This window comes from Mesoplodon bidens, assembly GCF_964165515.1.
Source record: "Mesoplodon bidens genome assembly, chromosome: 12".
Classification (NCBI taxonomy): domain Eukaryota; kingdom Metazoa; phylum Chordata; class Mammalia; order Artiodactyla; family Ziphiidae; genus Mesoplodon; species Mesoplodon bidens.
In genome coordinates this window covers 83,058,235-83,082,597 of record NC_138168.1, presented here as the reverse complement: position 1 = coordinate 83,082,597, position 24,363 = coordinate 83,058,235, and positions in this window count along the sequence as shown.

Genomic DNA, 24,363 nt, shown 5'->3' with positions numbered 1-24,363 from the left:
GAGTGTCTGAATAAATGGAATGAATGAATGAATGAACGAAAGTCCCCTGACGTGACACTTCATGTTCATTGTCAGACACTTCATTCTAATCATCTTTGTTTGAGAAGAGTACTCTCTTGTTTATCCCCTCAACACACACCCACATATAGGACTATGTCAGATTACCCTGCTCTTTGCTATTGTAGCATCACCCTCCTTTCACCGTTTTGATTTCACCTGGCACTTTTTCATGTTGAAATATTACAGTACTTTGAGTACTATTTGCTTAACATTGGCTTCTCTAGAGACTGTGAGCATCGCAAGGGCCAAATCTATATTGGTTTTGCTAATGCTTGTATCTACAAAACTAGTACAAAGTCTCACAAATGATAAGCACTCAATAAATATGTACTGAATGAATGAAGGAAAGGCCTACCTAATTCCTGCCAGACAATCCCCTGTGTATAGGTATGTCAGTTATCAGAATTGTATGGATTAATTCAGGATTTAATAATCAGAGAGGAAGGCCCCTCAAACTATCTGTTAAAACTTGGACAGCTTAAGGAGTGGACATATTTCTTACCTTCTTACCAAAATTAACAAGAGGTTAGCTAGAAATTTCTTCTCTGGTTTAATTACTGATTTATAATATGGATGATTCCTATTCCCCTTTTAGCAAGTGGATTATAATCAGCATAGTTTAGCTTTCATTGAAAGGTGTGGACACATGGAGTAAATGGTAACACTGGGTATAGGAATCAAGAGAAGAGAGAGGGGTGAGAGTGGAGACTTGGAGAAGAATTGCCCTATCTAAATACATTCAAAACAAATAAAACAAAACAAACCAACAAAATCCTAAACAAACAAAATAAAACAGACAGAACAGCCCATCAGAACCAAATATAACCCAAGGGTCCATTGACAGATGAACAGATAAACAAAACATATTATTGGCACAAAAATGGAATATTATTCAGCCTTACAAAGGGAAGACATTCTGACACATGCTACGATATTGATGAACCCTGAGGTTATCATGGTAAGTGAAAAAAGCCAGTTAAAAAAGACAATACTGTACGATTGCACTTATACGAGGCACCTAGGAGAGTCAAACTCACAGAGACAGAAAGTAGAATGGGGATTGCCAGGGGCTTGGGGGAGGAGGAACAGGGAGTTGTCTAATGGGTACAGTTTCAGTTTTGTAACATGAAAAATTTCTGGAGATGGATGATAGTGATGGTTATACAACAATGTGAATGTACTTAATGGCCCTGAAGTGTACACTTAAAAATGGCTATAGTAGTAAATTTTACGTGTATTTTGCCATAATTAAGCTTAATTAATTAATTAAGTAAGTGATTACTTAACTAAAAAACCCACAAATGTGTCTGTATGGGCCATTTGGGACCTGAAGTCTTGTGATGTGATTTTCTCCCAAGTGTCTGTACACACTGAGTTGCAGAAATGGCTCACTCATTCTTTCATGCTTCTGGTTGACTGAGCACCTGTGAAGAAGTAGGTACTGATCTAGGTGATGGGAAACAGTGAATGAGAGACACAAGGCTTTTATTTTCACAGAGTGTACATTCTAGTTAGGGGTAGAGATAATAAAGAAGTACATTAAACAAGAAAATGTGGGTAGTGGCACCGTGCTGGGAAAGTTCAATATTTTCTACAGTGTAATACATTTCATTTATTTTTACCTCGACTGATAAAAATATCCTCTCTCTTTCACACACATGTACATGAATATACACACACCCTCATTACTGATGGACTCCCAGCTTGACTGTGCCCAAGATAACCAAAGTTTTACTGTAAAGGATATGAATTGTGATGATGCTGACATTTTGCAACACATGTCTTGTTGTTTGGGTTATAGAAAATAAGATGCATGAATAAGAAATTAAAGTGTGTAATAATGTAACTAAATCACATTTATGGGATGTTCTTTGTTTTGTAAATTAAAATGCACCAACAGCTCAATCCTTTTGTCTTTATTAAACATTTTTTTGGATTGCTTCATGGACATAAATATTCAAATTGAGTTTTTCACTCTGAGGCAATTGTGGCATTTCCATATTGGGTTCCTCAGTGTTTTATCTAAGAAAAATTAACCACATTTGACCAAAATATGATCCCTTCTATTTGTGTTACAAATTCTTCCAGTTCTATAACTGACAAGTGGATGATTTTACCAAGCCCTCCCAAATGAAAGTATTGTAAAGAGTTTCATGTTAACCACTTAAAGAATTAATAATGAAATGTTCATAGGGAGATAAAATAGCATTAGCTCAAATAATCCAATTGGTATCTCTGCGGTTCTGTATCTCTTTTCTACCATTTTGAGATGTTCTGGGTGTAAAGCACTTTTATTTAAGAAGAAGGTTGTGCTAGCTAGCTGCTTCGACTGATTTCGATTTGGTATGTGAGCAGCATTAAGAAAGGAGCCGTGCCAGCCGGATGCATATGGATGCAGGAAAGAAACCTGCCCTAGTCCAATCTCGCTTGTAGTTCAGATGAATTCCTTGGGGACAGCGCCTTTCCATTTCCCTCTCAGCTCTGACCTTTGCCACTTTGCAGGTGATACGGAGAGGAAGGAACCACATGTCCTTGACAATGGTTGGACCAGAAGCCCATGAGGCATAGTGCACTAGTGAAAAAGCAGGAGATCCAGAAGTAGAAAATGTATGTGTATGTCCTGGCTCACCATCTAACTAGACAAGTAGGAACAAAACCTCACCTCTAAGGGGAGTGTGAAACTGCCCCCTCCCCCAACCATGCTGCGGTGAGGGTGTGACTGCCATGTAAGAAAGCATCCCAGGAATATGTGTTGAACTTGAGTCTGCTATAATTTCACTCTGTATTAGCATTCAGGATAAATAGCCTCCTCATAATGCTTCCCCTTCTCCCCACCCCATTTTTTGCTGGAAACCTCATCCAGATCTCAGCCTATCCTGGCTGCATATTTCAAATAAGTGGGGGGCCACCTGGGGACCTTGAAGACCTGAATGTCTACAGAGCCCAGCTCAGAGACACCACCAGAGGAAGGAGGAAGAGTTTGGTTTACTAGCAGAGACAAAGCATCTTTGTCCATGAAAAAAACACAAATTGGGCACCTCCAACCTCTTATGCATCTATACTTCCATATATTAGAGTAAATTATGTTTTCAGGGATTCTCTCTAAAATGCCAGGTCAAATTTTCCCTTGCTGGCGGCAATTTTCAGGGCAAGTCTAAGGGCAGCTTTTGACCTAAGGTTATTAATCCATCATTACTGAAAGTTTCATTACATAGTATACATAGTTTTAGATCGTAGTATCCTGAATTATGGTTATTTAATAGATATGTTGTCTCTCTGTCTCTGCCTATCTCTGTCCCTGTCTGTCTCTTTATACACACATCTGTATGTATATATGCTTATATTTATACACGCACACACATACGTGTGTATAAATATACATGCACAAAAGGATACTATTTATTTTACCTGCAATGACTAAATTTTCAGGTCCTATAGGTTTATATTTTCTTGGGCTTAATGTTGCATTAATGTATTTTTTTTTGTTTGCCTGAATGAGTTATTCCCAGCCCTGGCTTGAATCTGTTCATTAAGATTTCATGAAGTCAGCTCTTGATGAATTCACAAGCCAGAACTGAAACCTTCTCTCTTTTTGCCGTGTGAAAAAGCGCAGCCCCAGCTTTTCATATGGTGGATGGTAGAGATAAATTCTCCAATGCCAGCTCCTCACCTCAGGATGACAGGACTCCTGTTGAATCTACACAAGTCCTTTATTATGTGAAGTGATTTGAGTGAAACAAATGGGTTATTTATTGTGTAGCACACTAAGAAGTGACTCCTTTAAAATGGTAAACATTACAGGACGTCATATCTGGAAAGACGTTTTTGACAAGTGTTTGTCTGAGATTTCCGCCGTGGACGTGAAATTTGCATATCCAGAGCACAGATTTCTTTCGAGGGGAGTGTCTGGAGAGGGGGACCATCCCCAGGGGTTTTTGGAGGACTTGCACAGCGCTGGTCTTGATCCAGCTGAGAAGTTATTTTCAGGCATTTCTTCATCGAGGGTTTTAAAACCACAGAAATTCTATTTGGGGGATCATGAAGGTATTGCTTTGTCTTCAGTTTTTAGCTTTTTGAGCTCAGGGAAAGCACATGATTTGAGAGCAGGACAGAATGTATTGTCACCGAGGTTTCTGTGAAGTAATGGATTGAAGGATGGGAAATGCCATTACTTAAGTGAGATTAAGAAAGCTGGACCCATGAAGACTTCCCACCCTGACTCCTCAGCTTTTTGGCATGAAATTCGTGATGGTTCTTCCTGAGAACTAGTGAAGAAAGGTGAGGGCCCAAGTGCTAGGGCTTCTGGTAGGCATTTGTGTATGGCCAATAAAGTTAATAATAAGTAGTAAATACCAAGGATCAGACACTACACATACTTTTAAAGCTGTAACCATGTAACCCTTTGCAAGGGTTTTATTATCACTGTTTTACTTTGAGGAAAGAACATTCAGGAACACATGCTTGGTGGGTGGTAAGTGTGGGCTCTGAACTTGGGTTTTTCTGATTCCAGATTCTATAGCTTTTCCACTGCATGTTGCACCATCACACTATCACAGTATTTAGGAACCTAGCTTTGTAGCTGTAACAAAGAGATGTAAGGAGGAAGTTCATGTCTCTCATTAAAAAAAAAAAAAAAGACCTCAAGTCACCTGGGGTCCCAGGCTGGCCAGGTGACTTTGCCTTACTCCAGCCAGTTGGAAGGAGCAAGTCCATGGCAAGTGTGCCTAAGAAGATCCCTGAGGATTTGCACATGTCAGTTCCGCTGGAATCCCCCAGCCTGAAAATCCGTAGCACCAATGCATGTTGGGTATTAGTCTATGGCTGAGTGGCCAGGTGCCAAGGTGAAACCCAGGGGCTTCTCTAGTGAAAGGGAAAATGGATATTGGGAAACAATTGTCCCTGCCTCAACCAAGGTACCTTTATAGTGCCTCTACCCTCCACACTCATGGGAAAATCAGGATGGGAATAGCTGGAGCTTCAGGAAAAAAGGGTGATGAAGAAAGCATAGCTCAAAATAGTTCCTAAAATCCTGGATTTTAAAGTTCTGTTTTTTATGTTTGTCGGGATCTGAACATAATCTGCCTCCAAATTCCCTTTTCAGCCAAGATAACTTTCTCTTTCACATTACTCACCTACTTTCATAATAACCCAGAAATTGCTCAGTTTCAGAGTAATTATTGTTCTAGAAAGTAGTACCAAAGCTGTCTACTTTATTTGTTCTCTTTTGGGGTCTTGTCAACAGGGCTACACACCTGCAAGCTGGGCTTGGATGACTCCAAACTTACCAATTTGGCTTAACTCCTGGAATATTTCTTTATTTCTCACCCCTTAGCTGACCCAGACTATGAGCTTTTGAACCCTCTTTGGAGGTGGTATGATCTTGTGATAAACATCCATTTTTTTGCCCCTATTGTTCTGTTATTTCTTCTCTTTTGAATTTCTGCCTAATTTTAACTTCTTGTGGTCCACTATTTTCCCAGTCTTTGAAGTACAGAGGTTTATTTTTTCATTCAACATATTTAATGAACACCTACCGCATTCAGTATTGAATAAAACTAAGTCCCTACTTCCATGGAGCTTAGATTCCAATGTGTATGGGGGAGAGAGGAAGGAGGAGGGAGCAGGCAATAAGCAAGCAAAGATGCAAATATCAAGTATGTCACTTGGTGATTCATGCTACAAGGATAAGCAGAGTAAGGGATAGAGTGCTCAGGGTTGTGACGGCTGGGTTATTTTATACAAGTAGTCAGGTAAGGACTTTGGATTTTATTCTGAGTGAGAGAAAAATGATCTGATTTCTATACTGTGAAGATCACTCCTGCCTGGAAGTCATAGTCATTCTCTCACTTCTGCTATATTCTATTGGTTATATTAGCCAGATCTGATTCAATGGGAAGATACTATTAAAAGGGACTAAGGGACAAAGATTATTGGGGTCATCTTGGAGGCTGGCTTACCCATGGATATTTAATTGTTCTAACACCATTTGTTGAAGAAAACTAGGTTTCTCCCATTGAATTACACTGTCACTCTAATAAAACTTAATTAACCATATATGTGTAGGTTTATTACTGGACTTTCTATTCCGTAACATGAATTTATATGTCTAAATTGTGCCAATCCCATGCTGTCTTAAAGAAATTTATGAAATAAGGTAATGTAAGGCCTACAATTTTGTTCTCATTTTGGGGGTTAGTTTGGGTCCTTTGAATTTCCATATACATTTTAAAATCAGCTTGTAAATTTCAACAATGAAAAAGCCTATTGGGATTTTGATTGAGATTTTGTTGAACCTATAGATCAATTTGGGAAGAACACACATGTTAACATTACTAAGACTTTTTATCTATAAACATAATACATTTCTACATTTGTTTAGACATTTTATTATGTCTCATAGCAACGCTTTGTAATTTACAAGTCAAGATCTTTGCTCATACTTTCTTTACACCTTAGTATTTTATGTTTTTGGCACTATTGTAGACATTTTTTCATTTCAGTTTCCAATTCTGTGTTGCCACTATATGGAAATATAAATTTTTATATTGACATCTTATCTTATAACCTTAGTAAATTCACTTCTTAGTTCTTCTAGCTTCTTTGTAGATTATTTTTTCCTTAGATTCTTTAAGGTTTTGTACAAATTCAATCATAGTGTCCGTGAGTAAAGACAATTTTACTTCTTCCTTTCCAATTTGTATGCCTTTTCTGTTTCTTGCCTTATTGCACTGACTAGGTTCTCTAATACAGTGTTAAATACAAGTGGGAAAAGCAGTCTTACCTTGCTCCTAACCATAAGGGGAACTCATTTAGCCTTTCAATATCAAGTATTATGTTAAGTGTAGAATTGTCATAAATTTTTTATGAGGAAATTCCCTTCTGTTTCAGATTTGCTGAGAGTTTAAAAAAATTCTGAATAGATATTAAATTTTATCAGATTCTTTCGCTCATCTATTGAAATGTTCATATACTTCTTCTCTTGTAAATATGGTTAATAAAGATGATTTTTTTCTAATGTTAGTCCAACTGTTGAGTCCTCAAATAAACCCCAATTTTTCATTAAGTGCTGAATCCAATTTTCTAGAAATTTGTTAAATGTTTTGACCACTGTGTTTAAAATGTGGTCTATAGTTTTCTTTTCTTATAATATCTTCATCTAGTGCTGATACCAAGGCTGTGCTGGCTTCATAAAATGGGCTGGAAGGTTTCTTTTGCCTCTTCTATTTTCCAGAAAACATGTGTAGAATTGCTTTTTAGCTTCTTTAAATGTTTGGTAGAATTCACCAATGAAGTCATCTGGACCTGGAGTATTCTTTATGGGAATTTTAACCACAAATTCAATTTCTTCAATAAGTAAAGTGTTATTCAGTTTATGTATTTCTTTTTTAATGAACTTTTGTAGCTTGTGTCTTCAGGAATTTGTCTGTTTCATCCAAGTTGTCAAATTCATTGGTGTTAAATGTTCATGATATTCCCTAATTATGCTTTCAGAGCATACAGAAACTGTAGCATTATTCTTTCTTTTATTTCGTATTAATAATTTTTGTCCTTTTTTCCTTAATCACTTGGAAGTTTATCAATTTTATTGATCTTTCAAAAAAAACCAGTTTAAAAAATTTATTGATAATTTTCCTTGTAGTTTTTCTGTTTTCTATCTGATTACCTTCCACTCTTATCTTTATTATTTCTTTTCTTCCACTTATTTTGGGTTTCATTTGCCCCCTTTTTTCTAATTTTTTATATATAAGCTTATATAATTGAGTTCACAGATTTTTAAGTTTCTAGTAGAAAAGATTAAGAAAATAAATTTTCACTCTAAACACTTCTTTACCTACTTCCCACATATTTTGATATGTCACGTTTTCATTTTCATTTGGTTAAAAAATAGTGCTTTAATTTTCTTTAGGTATTTAAAAAATATTTTCTTAGATTTGGTAATTTTTCAGAAATATGTCTTTTTTATTGATTTCTAGTTTACTTTCAATATGGTTATGTATTAATCCTTTAAACTTCATTGAGTTTTGTTTAAAGGTTCAGAATGTGGTCTATCCTGGTGAGTGTTTCATATGCAGTTGAAAAGAATGTGTTTTCTGCTGTTGTTGGGTGGAGTATCATGCAAATGTCAATTAGAAAACTTTTTAAATGTCAAGTATTTTATACCTTTATTAGTTTTTTGTTTAATTGTTCTATCAATTACTAAGCAAATTAGATACTGAAGAAGAAAAGATCAGAGACTTTGAAAGCATAGCAACAGAAACTATTAAAAATGAATACACAGAGAAAAAAATACCAAAAAACGTGGGAGAAATGTAGGGGCAAAGAAAAAGCATTTGAAATCATAATGCCTGAAATAGTTTCCAACTGATGAAAACTAAAAACCCACAGGTCCAAGAAGTTCAGTGGATCCTAAGCAGAAGAACCATAAGAAAAAAAACCACAAAAAGACACATTATAATCAAATTTTCTGAAAAAAAATGATAAAGAGCCAACTTTAAAGCAGCCAGAGATAAAAGACACATTTTGCACAGAGAAACAAAGAAAAGAATGGCAGCATATTTTTCACCAGAAGCCATGACAGCCATTAGACAATGGAATGACATATTTGAAGTGTTGGGGAAAAAAATCTGTCAACCCAGAATTTTATATCCAGAGAAAGTACCTTTTAAAATTCAGGCAAAATAAAGACTTTAGGATCAACAAAAGCTAACAGAATTCATCACTGAAGACATTCATTAAAAGGAGTGTTAAAAGAGCTTATCCAAGCAAGAGGGAAATTATGTCCGATGGATATATGGACCTAGAAAAAAAGAATGACTAGAGCTCCAAATGGTAAACCTGTGTGTAAATATGAAAGGCATTTCTTTCCTTATTTTTAAATTTCTTTAAAAGACAATTTATTGTCAAAAGAAAAAAAACAATAACTGTATTTATTGTGGGATTTATAAACTATGCAGAGGTAAAGCATATAATAACAATGCACAAAGACGGGATAAAAGTATATTGTTGTAAGATTCTTACACTATATGTGAAAGGTGGTAATGTAATTTGAAGGTAAACTTTAATAAGTTAAAGATGTTTGTTGTAAATCGATCTTGAGTAATTTTAGTTCAGATATTTTATGTTATTTCTAGAATTTCAGTTTTTTTTGTATTTTTAAAATATAGTGTCCATTTTTCACCTCCTCATGTTCATGTTTTCTTTTCCATCTTTGAACATATTTTACAATTTGTGAGCAGAGTGATACTGAGCCAAAGACTCAAGATTGCCCTTGACAGATTTCTGCAGCTTTCTTTCTGTGAGGCTGCCTGCTTTCTGGTACTCCATTACACAATTCTAGCTGCCCTGGCCTTCCTGGTCTCCATCTTTATCTCCTCCATGTGGCCATACCAGTCATACCACCAAGCTCTGTTTGGGTTGGTCCGCCCAGTGCTTTGACCTGAATCTGCCTCTGGTCAGTAGGCTAGAGCTGTCATAAGGGTCACCTTGTTTTCCTTCTCCCTGGGGTCACAATCCAGTTCTGATTGTTGTCTATTGTCTGAAGACTGTGGTTTCACATATTTCATCCATTAGTATAGTTGTTTATGACAAGAGGTCAAGTGGCATGTGATCTTTCACAGGACGTGGATTCCCCTGAAGATTCTTGTGTCTCTCTCCCATGTTGGGATGTGTTAGTTACCATCTCTTTGTGCTCTCAAAGCTCTGTGTTTACACTCTACCATTGCACACTGTGTTTTGACTTATAAGTCATGATCCCATCTCTCCTTCTGGTCTTTAAATGGCTTGAAAGCGATGGTTGTCTTACTCATCTTTGTGTTTTAACATCCAGCATAATATCTACACAGAAATGATTCTCAAAAAATATTTATTCAAGCTTTCTATCCTTGTGATTATTTCCTCAGGTTCTTGGAAAAGGTTAGGTAGCAAAAACCACATGTATATAAGGATGGCAGGAATGGGGCACATCTTGCCACTTCCCATATCAGAGCCCATGTGGGTACCATCAACCACCAGGGGTTCTACTTTTCATCTGAGCCCAAATGTGGCTTTGAACTCCTTCCTAACATGATTTCAGATATCTCTTACCAATAAATAAAAGTTCTCTCTTATGCTGAAGTTTATTTGCCTTCCATGAATTAGTATTATCCTTTCTTAGAAATAACATTGTGTCTTCTTAATTTAGTAAACATTTATATGGCACTTATTATGTGCTAGCATCATTCTAAGCACATTAAAATATTAACTATCTTGTCCTATTACAATCATATGATGTTGGGACTTGTATCATCTCCACTTTTCAGATGAGGAAAATGAGGCACAGAAAGGTTAAGTAACTTATGCAAGGCTGTATGGTTAGTAAGTGGTGTGTGTAGATTCCACTCCAGGGAATCTGGCTCAGTGTCCATGCTTTTCACTGTTACACTATGCCGCCGCCTCCATGACCTAAACCAGCCAACATGTGTCTCTTTAGGAAGAATCTAAGAAAGTATTTATCTCTTTTCTGACAAGCAGCAGTAAGGGACGGGCTGAAACAGATGGGGCATGGAGTTAAAAGTGCCTTGTGCCTCTTAGAACACAAGGGAGCAATACCACTGTTCCTCTTGATTTATTCACTTAACAAATACCTATTCTGCCCTTTCTATGTTCCAAGCACTGCTGGAAAGGAAAGCAAACATGAAGCCAAGTGAAGCACAAAACAGTTACAGATGCCAGGTGTCACCTCAGACACACAAACAATCAAGTTTTATGAGAGCTCAACTTAATTCCAGGAACTGCCAGTTAGAACAACAGATATATTTTATGCCCTGGACAGGATTTTTGGGGACATGGGAATTGCAAAAGTCCTGGACTATAGCCGGGAGGGATTGGGAAAAGCAGGAGATGATCTCCACCTTCATTTTCTAATATCCATTGACTGTCAGTGATGTACCATTGTTCAAGGTACTTCACCACCCTCGTGCAGCTGTTTTCTAGGACACACACTTTGTGTGTTGGTCCCCCACAGACCAGAGCAGAAAAGTACCAAGAGGCCAGAGCAGAAAAAGGGTCCAATATTGGATGTAGCATTTTTGTCAGAAAAGGCATGTAATTCATGACACTTATACAACAAGGTGAGCAGACTTTCTCTTGTTTGTTTTCTCGTGATTTGTTTACTTTAAAAGCTAGTTGTCCCAGAGGAATGGAGTACAATGTTTCTGGAGGAATTTTCTTCCTCCATTTAGGATATCTTGGTTTTATCATGGGAGACTATAACTCTGGGCAAAAAGAGGTAGGGAACATCTTTCACTAGTATTTTGAGAACTGGCTAGTCAGCTTGACCTTTGCCCACAAGCCCCCCTGGGTAATCCACGGAATTCAACAAAAATGCTGAGTACATGTTTAAGTATTAACATGGTGATTAACCAGGCTGACTGTGTGTGTGGTATATTGTTGGTCATTGCCCAGGGTCATTCATCCTGCGCTCTGGTGCAGGGGTGGGGTGGAGTGTGGCCACACAACTGCTTCATTCAGGTACTTTGGAAAAATCTCATTTCATAGGGATTCCACCTCTCACTTCAAAGCCTATTAGATACTATGTTTCTCAGTAGCCCCGGATTTTTAATGGGTTGCTATACTTCTCCTTGTTTTCCAGTGGTACAGAGAGTTGCTTGTGAGTGCACATGACTTCTGGGGCCCAGGAGACTTGGAGGGTGGAGTCTCCAGTGAAAGAACACGGCCCCTTCCTCCTTTCCCCCTGGGAGTGGGCTATGGAATGCAAGGGAAGTAGAGGGAACACCCATCAACCCCATTAGTTATCAACTACTGGCTTTGGGTCTGGAATGGAACACATGCTTCTAGAATTCTGGGCAACTGGTGGGATTTTGAGAAAGCTATGCCTTAGCCAGCTCTATCTTTTCAGACAACAAACAAAATGTTAGGAGTGAATGTATATTCATATATGTGTATAGATAGGGTTATTGTGATCTAAGTAAAACAAAAGTAGGTTTTAGTTTTTTTAGGGCAAAACACACACATGGTAAAACAAAACAAAACAAACTCAAGAAAGACAAAATGAAGTGGAAATTAGGTTACCCTCTAGAAACCAATCCCTGATACTAGTTTTCTAGCTCACAGAAAATCGCTGTTACCAGTTATGAGTTCTGTGTAATTGATAACTTTTGCACATACAAGCATGTAGGCATATATGGAATTTAATCTTTATATATTAGAATGTTTTCATTTCCTACAAATAGATACAGACCTTGTTGGGGGAGGTGGTGGTAGGGGTTCTTAGACAGGACCACTGGTCAAGAAGTTGTCCTACTTGAAAGCAGGAGAAAACCTACTAGCTTGAATTTCATAATTTGGTCAGGAGGATAGTATGGAGAGGAGAGGCTTGAAATAAGTATTTTGTGGTTCTTATGTCATAGGTGTCATGCAGAGAATTTTATACACATGGGGTCAACTACATAATTTGTGGGGTCAGCGTACAATAAAAAATGAAGCATTTCAAGAGAGGACAGGAGAGCATTACACCAAGCCAGGGGTCTGCTAACATGAGGTGCTGTGTCAGGTGCCCATGAAGCTGGCCCTGTGTATACATTTCAAATTTATCCAGAAAGAAAGAACCCCAGGATGGAACTATCACTGCCCTCATTTTGCACATGGAAAGCCGGGATTTAGAAATCTGAGTCCTCAATGTCCTTTCTAGTGCATTTGCCTGTAGGATATCATGGTTTGAAAACAGCATCCATACAAAAACAGCACGAGTTCCCAAAAATAGGGAAATATTTGACCCTGATATTGGTCATCCGGACAATGTGAATTTTATATGTTAGAGCTGCTCCAACTTCCAGCTACCAGATGTCTGTAAAACTTCATAGGAGGCTATTAAATTTAGCAGATCCTGTCTTAATTAGATTAGCTTTTGCACAGTACGACGGCAGAGTGTCTCTCTGATGGAAGGTTTATAAAGATTTCTGGTGGGAATTCTTTATGGAAGATGGAGTCTTTTATCTACAGAGACTGACACATAGAAGAAAAAAAAAAACCCACCTCATAATAGTATAAAAATGTGGTCATGGTGTGTCAAAGCTGAAGAACGAGAATGGTTTGGGATGAAGATGGGGGAGGGGCATTCAAAACAACCAGCTAAGAGAATAGCGTAAGGGAGGTGAAAAACTACGAGCAAATTCTTGTCGTCAAATCCTCCAATAAATCTAGCATCAAAGGAGTCCTCGGAACTCGCTTGCCTGTCAGTATGTGAGTTGGGTTTTTTTGTTTTTTGTTTTCCTGTCAGGAAACAAAACTGCACAGTTCGTCTTGAGTTGGTCTTATGTGACTAAACTCAGCATCTATTCTCTCTTCCCATTTAAGGTCACTTAAGAAAGCTCACATACACAAAACCAACAGCCCAAAGCCCCCTCTTTGTTTGGGCCTCCCTCCTCTGCTCCGGGCAGAGGCCCTAACCTGCAGTGTTGTATGGAAACCTTACTTGTTTATCCATGTGGGAACAGAATAAGTAACAGTTCCGAGAGCTGGGCAGCGCTTCTCAGCGCCTGGTGTGTAGGTCACTCCAGAAAGAAGGCAGATGCGCATCATTTGTCTTGTCCTCGGATTCACCAGCTGAAAGGTCACGTTCACGCCACGGCCTTCCTCCCTCAGCTGTGGAGTCTGTGGAGACAGAACACAGAAGAGGAGAAATATTGTTTCCACCTCTCAAGCTCCCTGCTCTTGGGCAGGAGGGGGATTTGGCATTTCCAACCCACGCCCGTGAAAGCAGGAGAGGGGCACTGGTGGCTGGTAGACAGAATGGCCCATCGCTTGCTCTGAGGCAGGCTGATCAGATTCACATCATAGGCAGGCAGTGTTACTAGGCAACTGATTAAATAAACGTGCTGGTCCTACAAGCAAGCTCGCAATTAATTAACTTAACCATTTTCATTTCGGCTGTTTTCTTCCCTTCTCCACCTCAACCCGCTTTGAGATACTGGAATGTGAGAGGCACTGGGGAGGCTGAGGACCCATGTTGCCTTCCACGGGAAATACCCTATTCCTGTAAGTGTTTCCCACGCATGGAATGGGAGAACCGGATCAGCAGATAATCAGCCTTTTAAGCAAATAAGAAACCATACATGAAAAGTCCTAGAAGAGTGCTGGGCATATATTTATTCACAACTTGTCATTCTCCCTAATCGTGCTAGTCACTGGGTTGGGCAAGATGAGGAGCGTACACCACAGGAAATCATTTCAATAGACGGATCGTTTCCATGTAATGTAACAGGGAAGAATGAATCTGACTCCATATTGGATCTTTCTTTAACATTAACCTTTGTGTTTTATTGCTTTTGCTACAAGCTAAGAATGTTGCCTATAGCCAGAAATATACAGGATAGCCCGTTCTCAAGGCTCTGATCTTTAAAGGTATAGCATTTTCTCATTCATACAGAGATAAAAAGTTGCACAACAGAGAATAACATTTGTCTCCTTGGAGGTTTACAGGAACATCATGACCTGACCTAAGTGGCCAGCTGCAAGAACAAAGGACTGTGACACCAAGAAGTCTGCAACAACCCACCACACCCCCTCCCCTTTTAGTAAAAAAGAAGCTGTAATTCTAACTCAGGTAAGATGGTTCTTTGAGTCACTAGTCCACCATCTTCTCTGTCTGCTGGCTTTCTGAATTAAGTCTCTACTCCTTGTCCCAGCAACTTGTCTCTTGACTTATTGGCCTATCGTGTGGGGAGCAGTATGAGCTTGGACTTGGTAACAGTAATATCACTTTGCTGAGGGAGAATCATGCCAGTGCTACACGTACATTCTCCTACCTTCTATGGGGATGGGAGGTGGATGCTTTAACCAGCTTAGATGGTCATCGGAGCATTCTTGGAGGACAGGAGGCCTTAGACTTATCTTGAAAGATGAGAGAATGTCTGAAGAACTACCAGTGTGAGGTAGGAGTTCCAGGGAGAGAGCCCCAGAGGGAGCAAAGTCCCAGTTATACTGGTAATATTTGGAAAGATTTGGTTTCGATAAAGTAGAAAATGAAAGGTCTGGAGGAAGGATCTGGAGAAATTGGCAGGGCCATTTATAAAGGCCCATCCCTGTCCATCTAAAACGTTTATACTGTAAAGTGTGGGCAGTAGAAGCCACTGAAGGATTTTACAAGGGAAGTGGCCTGGGAAGACTTTCATCACAGATGGTTTACTCTTAGTCATTTAGAATTAGGATTTAAGAGAACTCTAGAAGGGAGAAAATGCTGAGCAGCCTTTTGTCATAGTTCAGAAGTGAGATGAAGCAACGAAGGAGGGCTGAGGAGGAGGGCTGGGGCAGAAGATGCAAGTGGAAGAAACATTTGGCACTTGGAGCTTGACTGGTGCTGGGGTAGGAGGGAGAGAGAATGGTCCAGGCGACAGCTAGACTCTGGATCTGAGAGACTGAGTGGGCGGTAGAGGCTTTAACGGAAAGCAGGAGCACAGAAGGAGGAGGGTGGAAATAAATGAATCTGTCTGGCACTTGTTGATTCCCAGGATCCTCTGTCCAGCGGGCTACTGGTTAAATAAAGCAATTACTTAATATTCCCTGAAAGGCAGGAATTAGGAGAGATTCCTTGTTTAACCTACAGTTTAAAAAAGACTCTTGTATAGCACTTCATTTCCATAGTAATATTTAAAGCAGGATAGAGAATGCCTAGAGGGAAGGGTAGGGTTGCGGGGGGAGGGGACAAAATTGCAGCCAGATTGTTCTCCACTTAAATGTATTTTAGTAACAGCCAAAGAAAATACAGACCTAATAGCCACAATAAAGTTATTATTAATCATAGCTACTTGATTCACTCTAGTCTCTCCTTCTAATTATGGAATGGAGTTGTCATACTCAAATGTGAAACAGGCTGGAATTACCCACGGCAAATAATAAGCCCTCCAAATATGAATCGTCCTGGAAGATCTGAGGTCCCCTGTGCAGTTGATCAAATGCAGCCGTCAGTCTCTCAGGCGAGGGCAAGCTCACCTCTGATGGCAAGAAGGTCTCCTGGCACATGTACTCGAATGAGGAGCTCCTGGCTGCCATGCACGGGTCCTGAATAGAGAAGAGCTATTTCTCCAGATCCTAGGAACCAAGATTCTCTTTCTTTTTGTAATAGTCAGGAGATTTACGGTCTTGCTTTCCCATTTGCTTTAAACTGGCTGTATGTCTGTGTGGCCATTTTTCCCAGCACTTCTCAGTGAAATGTGAATGACTGTTTTGGACACGAGGGTGTTGATTCAGCAAAGCTGAGGAAATGCCACAGTGCGCCAGACCAGTGGGTTGCAAGGAAGATGCTTTAGCATTTAGAGGTAACCTAGGACATGCACCCCTCTCAGCCAGGGTTTTATGCTCATTCCCTAATTAAAAAAAAAAAAAAAACCTTTACATCTATATTTTATATGATATCTATTTTTTAAATTCATAGACTACTTGATAAGCTATATAGTGATTTTATCTGTGGAGGTGGAAGTGGATGGTTCAGTGCTGGTGAAATAGTTCACTGAAAACTCCAACATGCATTTTCTATTATTTGCTGAGTTTGCTGTTTCTGACCTTACTTTTAGACACCATGTTTTTCCCCAAAGAATTACTTTTACCCTAACTGTTTCTCTTCAGGCACAAATGCTTGCTGAAATTGCTCCAAGGGAACCCTTATTTCCAACATTCACTGTCCTCTTAAAACGTAGGCGGTTTTGTTCAGTCCTTTGAGGTTTCAGCCCTCTCTGCCCTGACCATTTGGGGTTCACAGCCCTTAACTCTTCATTTAGTGCAATTGACCCAGGCTTGGGCTAATCAAAGACTTTTGCCATCCATTCTAGTAGAGATCTGAATAAGGGGATGAGTCTTGGTTTTGCAGTTTCCATGAGAAGGAAGCTGCCAGGGAAGCCAAATATCACCAGGAATGTACCAAGCTGAAAAAATTATTGTTACTTGTTTTTAACCTTTATATTAAAAGTTTCATAGTTTACTTATTTTAATGCAATTTGATTTTTTTCTTCCCTACCATTGCTTATGTTGTTCTAGTTTACCGACTTTAGTGATTAGATAGTATTCCATTAAATAACTACCATGATTTGTCTTATTGATGAACATTTAGATTGTTTCATGATTTTCAGGAATAAAAACAATACTGATTGTTTTAAGATTTGTCTTGAAATCTCTGTTGCTTAATTTAATATGGCTGCACCAGCTTTATTTTGGTTAATATTTTCCTTTTCCTTTCAAACTTTCTATGTCTTTATGTTTCAGTTGAAATTTCTATAAAGAGAACATAGCTGGAGTTTATTTTCTCATTTTTACAATAATCTGATCTAATGATCTCTAATCTTTAACTGGAAAATTTATTCCATTTACAATCATTGTGAATTTAGGGGTTTATTTCTACCAACTTACTTTGTCCTTTTTGCTACTCCTTTCTCCCTGCTTTCCTATCTTCTTTTTTTTTTTTTTTTTTTTTTTTTTTGCTGTACGCGGGCCTCTCACTGTTGTGGCCTCTCCCGTTGCGGAGCACAGGCTCCGGACGCGTAGGCTCCGGATGCGCAGGCTTAGCGGCCATGGCTCATGGGCCCAGCTGCTCTGCGGCATGTGGGATCTTCCCGGACCGGGGCACGAACCCGTGTCCCCTGCATCGGCAGGCGGACTCTCAACCACTGCGCCATCAGGGAAGTCCCCTATCTTCTTTTGATTTGCTCTTTTTTTTTTTTCCAGTAGTTACCTCTAAAATATTAACATGTATGATAGAAAGTCTAAAATCAATTAATATCTCTATCTTCCTCCTGAGTGACATATGGACCTTAAACATTTTATCTTGGGTAAACCTTTTTCCATCTTACATGCTATTATAGTGGTTTATTTCTACTTTGTTATTATACCACTCAAAAATGGGTAACATTATTGTTATCTTTTTAAATGGTCAAGTTTTGTTGAATTTGAATTGTGAAGTTTCCTTGTTAACAATTCCTTTTTTTCCCCTATGAGACAATTTTTCTCTTTCTTGAAACATATCCACTAGAGGGTCCTTCAGTGAGGGTGTGCTAGGGGTAAATGAATTTTTTTTCTAAACATTCTTTTATTCCACTTTTGATTTGTTATGCTGTTTGTGTTTTGAAATAATTATAGATTTACAGGAAGTGTGCTGTGCACTCTCTTTACCTCCCCCCACCTCCGTAAAGAGAATGCCTTGCAGAGCTGTAATATAGTATCCATACCAGGGAATTGGCTAGTGATACAAACCACAGAGCTTATTCAGATTTCTCCACTTCTGCATGCACTCATTTCTTACTCTCTCTCAGTTTGTGTCAAGTGTATATCTTTGTGTAAGGACACAATAGGCAAGATATGTAGTGAACCATTACCACAGTTTCCCTCTAAGTACCCTTTACAGACACACTCACCCCTTACTCCCTCCATTTGTAACCCCTAGCAGCCATTGATCTGTTCTCCATCTCTATAATTTTGCTTTTCAACAATGTTATATAAATGGAATCATGTACTATGTAACTTTTTGGGATTGGCTTTTCTTTATTCAGCATGATTCTCTGGAGATTCATCCAGGTTGTGTTTATCAATTGTGTGTATCAATAGTACATTTCTTTTTGTTGCTGAGTAGTGTTCTGTGGCATAAGTATGCCAGTCTGTTTAACCATTCATACACTGAAAAGCATTTGTGTAGTTTCCAGTTTGGGGCTATTGTGAATTGCTCTGGACATTCGTGTATGTTTCCACATGGACATAAATTTCTCTGGGATAAATGCCCACAAGTGCAACTGCTGGGTCATATTAAACCTCAATTTTTTTAAAATATAGTTTAGCTGTTTGTAAAATTTAAATTCTTTGCTATGTTCTGACTTCATTGTCACTTTTCTTTTAATTACTTTTCTGCTTTAAGTTGATTCTCCACGCCCCCTCTCACCTGGCTGCTTTTAAGATCTTATTTTTGCTTTGGTGGTCTCTAGACACACTTTTTCTGCTTGGTATCTTTTAATTCTATGAATCACAGGATTCATATATTTCATCCTTTTTGGAAAATCCTGTCATTAACTCTTCGAATTTTGCTTTTCCACATTTCTTTTATTTTCTTCTAATTGACAAAGTTTGAGCTTCCTCATCCAATTTCCCAGGTCTTTTAATCCCTCTTCACATTTTTCATCTCTTTATTCTGGGTTTTCTTTGGTTATATTTTCCTAGTTTACCAATTTTCTCTTTCTCTGTATCCAAATTAGTGTTTAATCCTTTAATTATATTTAAAATTTATTTTTCATAACTGATGATCCCTTTAATAGTTTTTGTTGCTTTCTCATATTTTTAATTTTGTAAATTCTTAATATAAATATCCTTCTTTTAATATTTGTTTTTAATAAATATTTTACCTGAATTTCTTAAGCATCTAATTCTTCTACTTGGTATTTTTGCTTATGGGGGATTACTTTTTCATTTCTTTGTTATTTTGCATTTGAGCTCATGCTTTTGGGGGTCTTTACTCATGGGAATCTTTTGCTGCCTGGGTTGAAGATGTATCCTTCCAGAAAGATTTTCTGTTTCTTTAAGCCAGGTACCCAGGGCATTACTAGTCTGGGACTGCTTCTAGATTGATTCTTTTGCTTGGGATTTCCCAGACCAATCAAGTAGCATGAATTCAAACCTGAAACCCATGTGAGGGCAGACATTTTATTAATTCTAGAAAAAAATTTTTTGGTCTACTCGGGCTAAGAGAGATAGACTAAAACAATATAATGTATGCTGTGATGTGGTCTACATTCCCAGGATATTGGCATTAATACAAACCAGAATTTATCAGATTTCTCTACTTATACCACCCTGTTTGGGTGGAAGGACTTGTTTCCCCAGCTGGGAGTTCTATCTGCTGACAAATGAGGCCAGGGAATTGTTATCAGCTAAAGGTCATGCTCCTTTCCCAGGGTCAGCCTGGATCCATTGAGGTACAAAATCTGGGTCCCCGTTATTCCAACTAAAGACAAGTCTGAAGAGCCATATAGCTTCTGAACCTTCTGTGGGGCTAACTAAAGCCTTGTTGTGAGTACATGGCAGTTCAGCTTCTCTTTCTGCCCAATCCTGATTCTGTCTCTCCTCCCAGGGGCATTGATCCCTAGTAAACCACCCTGCATGCTAAGCTCTGTCTTGTAGTCTGATTCCCAGGGAGAGCAACCAGTGACAACAGGCTAGCCCTCTTCCACGACCATGCATTCATTTGGGGTCCTGGATTAATACAGGTGTCTCTGGTAACACTACCCACATTATGCAGCCACAAGTCCTCATCTTCTCCCCTGGCTTAACCAATAAAACTCCTGTCACACCAAGACTAATAACCACTCATTTTCCACTTCTTATTTTCCCCTGGGAAATTTCCTTATTGTTTTGTAAATTCAACTTTGCATTAAAGGAATGTTTTTATGTTGAATTCATTATTGCTACATGCTTTGTAGCAACAGGTTTTTTAAAAAGTCATATAGATCACCACAGTGTCGGAACAGAAGATTGGCACAAGGGTTTCAGATGGGACTGCTCAATAAAATTGTTTTTGTGCCATTAATGATCATTGTTCTTTCTGTGAAAATAGTAAGTTGCAGATTCTCTCTTTCCATATTTCGTAGATGTTTTAAATCTTTGCCTCTATCTATTGCCTTTTTGTGGGTTGTTTTTGGATGCATCAGCCCCTCAGTCAGCAAAGCTCTTCCAGTCCAGAAGGTGCAGTATGGGGACTGCACTTCCTTCCCCCTGGGACTGGAGTATTTTCCCCCTTAACCCAGTTAGAATCAGGATAGTCAACCTTCCTCAACTTTTTCAAAGCAGAGAAAACACCATCAATATTTTTCTAAGGAATATTAGTACCCAAACATGGAACACACAGACTTTTTTTTTTGGCCATGCCGCGTGGCTTGCGGGATCTTAGTTCCCTGACGAGGGATCAAGCCTGGGCCCCTGCAGTGAAAGCACCGAGTCCTAAACACTGGACCACCAGAGAATTCCCGGAGTGCACACTTTTAAAATCAATTTTATTGAGATATAATAATTGCCACATAATAAAGTGCACTCGTTTTAAGTGTACTTAATGTGCTTTGACAAACATACATGCATGTGACCGTGAGTACATCAAGATATAGAATAATTTCATCACTCTTAAAAAGTTTCCTGTGCTTTTCCTAGTCAATGTCCCCAAACCTCTTGGCGACAGGCAACCACTGATATACTTTCTGTCAGCATGGATTCCATTAATTTCTCCTATCCATTCTGTAAGTGAAATTATACAGAATGCATTCTTTTGAGTCAGGCTTAGTGTTTTGTGATCTAACCATGTTGTCTGTGTATCAGTGGTTCATTCCTCTTTATTAATGAGTCGTGTTGGATTGCATGGATGCACCACAATTTGTTTATCTGTCCACCAGTTGATGGACATTTAGGTTGTTTCCAGTTTGGGCTATTACAAATAAAGTTGATATAAACATATAAAGACACACACCTTTAAATGTTCCTATAAGCTCTCCTTTTCTCTATTCCAAAAGATTGGGGCTTCCAAAGCCCTTAACCACCAAGATATCATAAGGTATTTCTTAGATGAGATAAACTGGGCACCTGACATCACTGGGTACTTATTTTCTCTAAGAATAAATATCCTAGCCATGCTGTAGAAAACAAAAACATGAATTCTTGAGAAGGCCTGTAAACATATTATTTTGATTATCATCATTATTATTTTTTGCTAATTCTGTCATGTTTCTACATACTTGATTGTGCAAGTATATCTGTGATTGGTGCCTTCCTGCTTCTCACTGATTTTAGTCCTTCCATCAAAAATATAATAGTATCTTTCTTATTCTTGCATGTTCCCTCCTTTCTGCTATTTCCACGACTCTTCTTTCTCAACTGTATGTAGATGATTGGCTGGACATTCGGGTTCCTTATTAGGAGATGGGTGAAGAGGGCCAGGTCTGGTGGGAGAACAGAGAACAGGATGGAGGAAGGAAAAAAGGAGTAGGGTAGGGCAATTGCAGACTGAGAAAAACAGAGCACAAATTATAGGACATGAAAAACTTTCTTATCTATTGAGGTCAGTAGGCATTGGGAAAATATTATTCAGGGAATATGCACAAGTAAAAAGAAGCAGAAACCTAACTTCAGTGTGTCATTTTCTTTTACTGTTAAAAAACAACTATATGAAAACCTAATATACAAGCATAGGTACATTCATGAATTATAATTTAGTTATGGATTATGATCATTCAGTTGGAAAGAGAAAATGAAGGAGGGTCTCCTGATATCATCCAACTTCCCTTTTAAATTCCCTTCTTGAGTCTTTGTATCTCCTCTGTCAATCCTGTGACTTCCTAAATCAGCATCTCTGCTCTCAGCTTTCTAGTTGCTACTTAGCCAGTGTGAGGCTTTTCCACATTCTAAACCTTCTGCTCACTCTTCTCATTGAGTTAATAGGATGTGAGGGGTCTTAGTACATATTGCACAGAAGAGGATTTCTACAGTTTAATTACCTAGGGACTCGCTGGGTTAAACAAAGTGAAAGAATGCTTGTCCTTTACTAGAGGTTTTCTCTTTTAACGTGTTATGGGGTACTCTTTGGGAAATGGCTGCTGGAGTGGTGATTTAATTATAGATTAAACCCTAATTCCTGTCTTGAAAGCATCTGTACCCACGGGCTTTGCCTAGAGAAGGGCTGCTCTTCTTCTTCTGCTAGAGCAGCTCCTTTCCTAATGGCGCTGCCCACAAACACTGCTGGCCCAGCACAGTCCCCTGCTGGGTACAATTTTCTTTCTTCTTCATGCCAAACTCTGAACTTCAACTAGAATCCAATTTGTAAAGCTCCTTGTGGGTAAAGGCATACAAAATTTTCTTCTTTCTCTTTTGCCCTTTGTAGCATACAGGCTACAACTGAGTTCAGAGTAGGATCACAGAAGGTCCAAATTTGAAAGTAATAATGGCTATCTTAATATACCTTAGGTCTCTAGAAAAATACTGATAAGTCACTGTTTCTTTAAAACACAAACAATTCTTAAAAAGGTGATTCTTCAAAGAATGCCGAGAAAGATAGTGAAAGAGAGATTTGAGGAGAAATTGGAAAATGGAAATGAAGAACATGTAGGAAGGCCGTCTGCCTCTCCCAAGACTTCATCAGCTCCCCAGCCATTGGCTGCTGCCCCCCACCCTGTGAGTGTGAGGCTTTTCAGGGGAACCTTGAGCATCTTCTCCTGAGCACATTTACCACCTTCAAGCCCAGCTGCCTGCTGGCTGAGCATGTTCTCCATTCTTGCCGGTATTCTTGAGTGCTCTGGACCTGACCACCATGGTTTCGATCCTGGGATTCCTGCACCTCTTGGCACTCTGAGATAATTGGACCCTTGAGCTATTTTTAATCTATCAAAAATGAGTGATTCTCTGCAGCAGAGCTCTGATGACTAACCACAAAGTCACCATTTTGGGCAGGAGGGAATCATTGTAAATCTGATGTACTCATATAAGTTAGTTTGTGATGATTAAAAGCTCCAATGGCAATTCTGCATGTTGTCAGTGAACACAAATGATGAAGCAAATTAATCAGCAAGCCATAAAGGTTGTGTGGTTAGTAGATAAAAATTTGTAAAATGTGTACCTTACTGAGGAAAGTAAGAAAGGTGGCCCTTGGTGGTGAAAGAAATTGGGGATTACTGCTGTAAATCTTTCCTGGACTGTCTTTAAGCAAATTCTTCCTCAACCTAACTACTCACTTTCTATTTTACTTATTTTTTCTCCCTTCATAAAGATTATTCTGCCATCTATTTCTTCCCTGTCTTTCCTTCCTTACCCTATGTGCCCAGCAACAGATTTACTGTGTTCTTTCTTAAAAATGATGACATAAAGAGAATGGTTTCTTAAATGACAAAAGTGACCCAGCCTTACACAGGCATAATGTGGGAAACAATGGATCTTGTACAACACAGCTCACCTCCTTTGAATCTTCTGTGACTACGGTCCCCACACCTAACTTGAGTCTCCCTGGTTGATATTGCCAAGAACAGGGACCTTTCTCCTTTTATTTCTTTCAGGTCCCTTGCAGTTTTGGGTGCCATTCTGAACACGTGATAATAAAATATTCAAGAATTTCTTAAACTGATTTAACGTTGTCAGTAGTTTAGAACTTCACATACCTTTAACTAAATCTGGGCAAAATTAATAAATGATGAGGATATGGCATGATACCCCTACACCCACTCGTGAAAGACTTGACATTTTTCTGGTGGGTTGAAAAGGCAGCAGAAGACAAATACCTTTGCTCTGATATAAATTTGGGGCTAA